The 7,360-nt window shown below is 32.3% G+C and overlaps 1 pseudogene; it reads left to right on the forward strand.

Moving 5' to 3' along the window:
• Positions 1-1,696: 1,696 nt before the first annotated feature.
• On the forward strand, positions 1,697-2,315 carry LOC121366851 (annotated as a pseudogene).
• The last annotated feature ends 5,045 nt before the right edge of the window (positions 2,316-7,360 follow it).

The following is a 7,360-nucleotide window of genomic DNA, read 5'->3' on the forward strand; positions in this document are numbered from 1 at the left end:
ATTCTTGAGCATAACCAAGAGCCACATTGTACGGAAGCAATAAGCTGTCTTCAAATTTTTAGAAGAAAAAGTGTCCGAGAATAGATTTGTCCGTCCATTGATCTTCGACTCTATGTATCTGAGTCATACTATCGGCAAAGGTGTCACACACACACAGAACAGGGAAAAGTAAAGCAGTACTGGATTTTCCATGACCAGTCACTAAAAAGCAGTACACTTCATTCCGGGGTTGAACTGGTACTATCAATGCTTTGTAGCACATTATGGCCACCGTTGCAAAACCACTGACAGATCTAACTTGAAAGTCACTGCCAGATAAAGTGGAGTGGACAAAAGAGTGTCACAGGCCTTCAAGACTCTCAAACAAAAGTTGATCAAAGAACCAGTGTTACTCAGCTGAATTAAAATTCGAAATTTAACTGGATGTTTAACAAGATGGAGCCTAACATTCAACCTTATCATTTTCATTGTACATCATCATAAAGGAAGGTCTAATGAAATGCTGACTCGTTATCAAAGAAGGAATCTTTGGAAGGTGTTGTGCACATGAGGGAATGAAGAAAATGTGATGACTTTTGATTTGAAAAGGGGCCGGGTCCCTAAAATTGGTTTCCGGGGAAACCAGAAACCACTAATCAGAATTGCCCAAGCGTCAGTTGCCGATGCAAACTGACGCAAGGAACCAATCAGATTAAGCTATTTTAGCAAACAAACAGTATTTTAAGAAGTGATTTAACTTTATTGAGTTAGTTAGTATTCTGTAATTGTTGCGTTATAATTTCATATTATTCAGTTATATTATATATAGATATATAATATATATATATATATATATATATATATATATCATTGTAATTTAATAACAAATTAATTCATTACAGAGTCACATTTACTTAAACATATTTAGTTTGATTCCTTGATAGTTGATACCATTAATGTGTAAATATTTTAATGTTGAAGTTTGCTATAAGAAGCTAGAGTCCCAAAAGTATCATTTAAAAGGATATTTATTACAAATGAACATTCAAATCAACTCTCTACATTAATTTTTCATAAACATTTCATAATGCATCAAAAATAAAAATATACAGACAAACAGGTTGATCATTAGAAATGAGTTTGGTTCTTTTAACTTTGTAAGAAATTCTGCTTCGATGTGTACGTTTCGCACTGTCAGGTAATAGAAATTAATAAAATTAGGACAAACAGTATGTTTCCGGTTAGGAAAAAAAATGCCCTGCCCAGTGCAATTAATTAACTATTTCTGCTTCAAGTGTCAGCAACTTTAGTATAGTTCTCGTTAGTGTTAGGATATGAAAAGCGACAAAAATAAACATTCAATAATCGATTCGTAATCGACTCAAAATTGATTATTGAATCATTTATTTTGGTCGCATTTGGGGTTCCATGCTAGGACAGTTTGTCCAAACCTAACTACTAAGCAAGCCACTGCAATGCAGTGAACACTTCCGTATCCTGTTTGTTTAAGTAACATGAATTAGAATATAGAACCATTCCTTTTCCAGACAGTAGTTGTCGGTGCTTATCATCATCAGATTAATGTTTGTTACATTGGCTGTAACGTCTATATAGCTTGTAGTTTGCAGAAAAATCAAATGGAATACGAAAAGATATTTAAAAAAGGTGAAAATTATACGAAAGACTGGAACAAGCCGAGGCGATTTTTACAGATGTAATGAACCATTTGATGATATTTTGCAAACCAGTGATGGAACGCTGGGAGACACCTTTAATGTATAGCTAGCTGAAATAGTCACTAGTCGAGTGGAAGAGTTTTGGAAGTGGGCTTCGGTTTATCTATATCAGCCTCGAGAATACAATCATTCGATATTGATGAACACGTCATAATTGAAGGCAACATATAGTATTTGATCAACTCGAGAAATGGTCTTCTACTGCACCACGTCCAGTACAATGTCTTAGAGGTCTCTGGCAAGACATTGCTCCTACTCTACCAGATGGCACATTTGATGGGATACTGTATGATGCATATGCATTATCTGAAGAAACGTTTCACACTCACTTTTTGATTTCATCAAGGACACGGTTACCGTCTTTTAAAACTGGTGGAATACTAACCTATTGTAACCTGAGGTTCCGCAGATGAGCTTATGAAAACAGGAAAATACTCAGATATTGAAAAATTGTTTCAAGAAACACAACTACCATATTTACTTGAGGCTGGCTTTGTTAAAGAGAATATTACAATTGAAGCTTTTCCTGTATCTCCACCACCTGAATGTCGATACTACAGCTGTCATCAAGCAATAGCACCAACCATTGTTAAGCAGTAAGGAAGAACTAAGCCAGCTATATGATATAATACTTAGTAATGGCTTCATTATGACTTTTAAGTATTTAGTATCATTGTATAATTTGTTGGTATGTTGTATTTTTACATACCAACAACCAACAAATTATACAATGAGTAATTCACATATATTCTACATTACAAAGTTATAAACCCCATAAGTACAAACTATTTGTTTAAGTAACATTTATTTTTACAGTGTATATGTAATAACATACTGATATAAGCAGTGAAAGATTGTTATTATTTGGGTACTTAATAATCTAACCAGGTGATATCCTAATCCACATGATTGAAACAATGTCCTACCTGTCATAAAATGATAATAGTCAAATGGATCACATACTATTATTTCTATTACTCATTCTATATTAATTGTCCTTTTATTTGGTACTTAACGGGACACAGGGTAAAATTTTATCTTTAACTGATACTTAAGTACTTTGATGCCAGCCAAAGACAACAACAAATAGCAGTAAATGAAAGAGAGAGACATTTTGTTGTAATGCTGAACTGAGTTGTACACAACATACATTAGTATGATAATAACAAGCATTGACAAAAGGTTAACGTTTGTGCATAATATTGCTCTGTATTATGATATAATATTATGTAACAAATATTTTCATTATTAAATTTCAAGTTGCAAAATGTTAACATCACACATTTCTTCCAAATACACTCATAAGTTACAATATAAAAGGTACAATAATAATAATTATAGTTTTACACTTCTCACACCAAAAGTTTGCTTATTTAAAAAAGGATTTTTGTCATTTCAACTTGCAAAATGTTAACACTTCAAGCTAAGGTCTTTGTCACCATAGCTTCATCAATGCTATGTAAACCCAATAAATGATTACCACAAAGCCAAAATTAGTCTAATTTAACATGTATAAAGCCAAATAGAAGCCAGATTATAATCACATACCATATCAACTCAGTAACCAAGTTGAAACAATATCCATCTCTTCTTCATGGTTTCATCTTTGGGCAATAAACTACAAAGATTATTTAAGTTTGGGTTCTAACTGGCTTTATACATATTGAGTTACTCTAGTTTTAGAAATGTTTATCGTGCTAGCTAGGTAGTGAGAAAGTGTGTCATCCTGGGCTGTCAACTCTCCCAATTTAGAATATGAATTCGCTCTTTATAAGGGATCATTCAGATATGCTTATGCCTGAAGTATGGATGAAGACCTAAAGAATTTACTATAGAACACTCACTTAGTTGTAGCTATGGGTGCTTTTCCTTAACTTCAACTAGACACAATGAAGTGCATGATATCACAGCTCACTTCTTATCAGAAGTCTGCTATGATGTAACCACTTAACAATTAGTGCGAAGTAAGCTGTGTCACGAAAAATTCCGCCCCTCCCCCCAAAAATTGTCCTATGACAAAATAATTAAACTTTCTTTCGAAACTTTGTCTGTGTTATAGATTTTTGTCCTACGAGACCTAAATGGCTAATTCCAATTATGTTAACCTAAAAGAAAGCAGTAAGATATAAGAAGAAGATATATCATCTCTATAAAGCTGCAAAGGACTTTTTTTCATATGTTCAATTTAATCTATGGACACTCAGCAAATGAGAGGTTGTCTAGGAAGCAAAGTCAAGTTACAGAAAAACTCAGCATTCATGTAGACCTGATAATAGCATGGAAAATATTGAGAAGTTCTCAAAGTAATGTTTAAGAAGAGAGTTATATTCCCAATCAATTATTCCTGCAGGTGCTTGTGAATAGGATATTAACAAGCTATTAACATCCACATACTCATAGATATGAGTGTAAAAAGTTGTCAATTAACATTTAATACTGCTCTTCAGTAGTCATTTCTTGGGATACAGAAGTTTGATCATGAAAAGCGGATAGTATACAGTAGTATATAGAGGTAAATGATAGCTAGCCAATAGCCCATGCAAACCGTTAGTAAGCAATACCAACCTTTGAACAGCTATTAGACTTGGTCAAGGAGGAACTTGCCATTCCATCCCACAAACAGGACTGTTGTATATGTGTGTAAGGATTCTCTTTGTAACAATGAAAATATATAAACTAGATATTCTGTTTATGATTCTCATATAACCCAGTCACCTTTGCACTTAAAATCATTTTTCAACTGTTTGTCTTCGTTACCAGAATTTCATCAATATGACGTAAGCCATATTGAATTACCACAAAGCCAAAACTGATTTAACTCAATACGTATAAAGCCAACTAGAAGCCCAAAAAGTGTCTTTGTAGTTTATGTCCAATAATTGAAACTATTAGGGAGAGGCAGGTATACTATTTCAATTGAAATAACTGGGTTAGGTTCAGTTGCAAATAGTATAGCTTCAATTGAAGCCCATAATCAATTACTATTTTAGCAAAGTGAGTGTATAAGCAATGTGGGTGTAGATGCAACTAGTTGGCTTTATGCATATTGAGTTACACTAGTATATTTGGTGTTGTAGCAACTTAGAATTGGGCTTACATGATCTTGATGAAGCTGTGGTAACAAAGACCTCAGTTAAAATGACAAATGCTTTTTCATGATCAGTGTGCTGATCATATCAAATGTCTCTACACAACGTAGGATACAAGGTTTGTTGTGAAAGATAAAGGGCCCAAAAAATTTTAATGCAACAAACTATTATGATGGCTTAGATTAATAAGATACTTTCAAATTTTGGATGTAATCAATTGTTTCAAAGGGTGTACTTTTCCATCATTTCTTGAAATCCATTTAATAGCAAAAATTGTTATTAACAATTGTGTTGATTACTAAATCCAATTGTATGAAGACAAAACACATCCTTTTCACAACATGCTGTAAGGAAAGTACTAAATTATGTGAGGATAGTTGTGTTAATAACATTATTTTAATTATGTAATGTTTAGCAAGGAGTTTTCAGCTGACCATTTCTATACTAAAAGTGAACATAGTGAAATTGTAGGTCGACTAATCAAATATTAACAAATTAGCCCAATATCACCTCTATAATGTTGGAAAAGGACATCTTTTCAAACTGTTATTATGTGGGTACTTCCCCATAATCCAATCAGGGGATATGCTAATCCCATGATTGAAACTATGTCCTACCTGTCATAAAATGATAATAGATAAATAGTTCACATAAGTTTATTTTTATTATTCATTCCATTTCATACAGTAAAATGAAAAAAAAAAAGAAAAAGAGACAGATAGTTGTCTTTATGTTGAAACTGAGTCATGCATGACATACGTAATAAATATCATTAAGCGTAAAGAATATCATGTACTATTAATTTTTCTTATTAATTTCAATTTGCAAAACGTTTAAAGTAACACTTACAGATTACTGTTCTGCTAGCATAACATTTTTTCACCAAATACACGATAGGTTACAATAATATTACAATGTATAGAAGGATCATTATGTCTTTTCAAAACTTGCAGCTAAATGATAATAAATCTGCTTCACAGTTTACATATGTACACAGTATTATAGTCTGTGTAACCTCAACCTTCATCTTTAAAATGTTCAAAAAATGTCAACTAATGTTCATTATTGTATTCATGTAATTTGCAGTGTATTTATGTGATCACGAGATGCAGACCAATTTTTGGTTTGGTAGAACTGAGCTTCAATATCATAAATATAATAATATTCTATATATTTTTTAGCTTTCTCTAGCAAGTTTTTACCATACTGATATATTAAATCTTCTATTATTTCACAATTGTCATTTTAACAGCACCAAAAAATGTTCTATTTGAACTGTTCAATACGCTTAGCTTGCTAACCTCAAACTTACTATGTAAAATTATTTTGAGCATATTATATGAATGGTCTTATGAGGAGACATATGGCATTTTTCAATTGAAAGCATGTCATAGTGGGCATATGACAACATAAAGGTTAACATAATATTTTGTCATTATGATGTTATTATATACCAATACAAATGGATAGTACAATGTACAAAAAAGGTGATGACAGCTCCAACGGGCTTGAATCAACAACCTTGGCAAATTTTGGTCATTGCTCTACTAGTTCAGCTACCATGCAGAGCCTTGCTGACAGGACTAACTCATGAGACATTCCCCCTAGGAGCTATACTTCCGAAGAGATAGGATGCCATCATTAAACCTGCAACCCTATGTCTAACCTCTCAACTTAAGATCAACACCTTGATGTAGTACTATACATATAGGGAAATGTATACATCTTAGGATACAACTTATCCAGCTAATTAAAAATTAGTACTGGATGGGATGATAGATCTCCTCACACTGGTAGATCAGTTTACAGCAATATCATAATATTTTTTTCAAAGGAACACATAAATACATATAATCTTTCAGTCATAATAACAATAATTGGTATAATGCACATGTAGAATTGTTAAAATAATGAGATGATAAATTATAAATAAAACAGTTTAATAGTATAAGAATGCATTAATTGACAAGAAATACTTTATAGCAACATTAAAATATTTGAGCACATCAAGTGTCTCATAATGAGCATACTGTCTTGCTATAGAAGCTAAATAAGGTATATGTCAAGCAGTACAACAATACAGTAGACCAGAAGGTAGTAATAAGCCTAGAATAAAACAAAATGGGCGAGTAATAATTACTTAATTTCATATAATTATGCTTTATAGAAAACTTGACATCCATATTACATGTCAACGACTAATCACCATTATTAGGAATTAGTAGACAGATAGTGATGTCCTCAACTGCCCATGCCCCTTTCCCAAAGTGAGCAGATGTTTTGGGATGTAGCAGTCTGGGACTAGATGAAGATTATACAGATAAAAATATATGGAGAGTTGTCAAAAGAATACACAGTAAATATCAATCACTTTGTGATAATATCAGAAACTATGTAACAAGAAGCATAGTAAGTTATAGTTAAAAATCAATCTGCAAAATCAAATCACTCTGTATTATCAAACAATTTATTTTGAATTATAGTGTTTTTGTCGCAAATTCATTATGACTTTAAATTAACTTGTTACTTTTTAAACAATAGCATCCTGTAGTACAC

Source organism: Gigantopelta aegis, unplaced genomic scaffold, assembly GCF_016097555.1.
Source record: "Gigantopelta aegis isolate Gae_Host unplaced genomic scaffold, Gae_host_genome ctg7456_pilon_pilon:::debris, whole genome shotgun sequence".
Taxonomy (NCBI): Eukaryota; Metazoa; Mollusca; class Gastropoda; order Neomphalida; family Peltospiridae; genus Gigantopelta; species Gigantopelta aegis.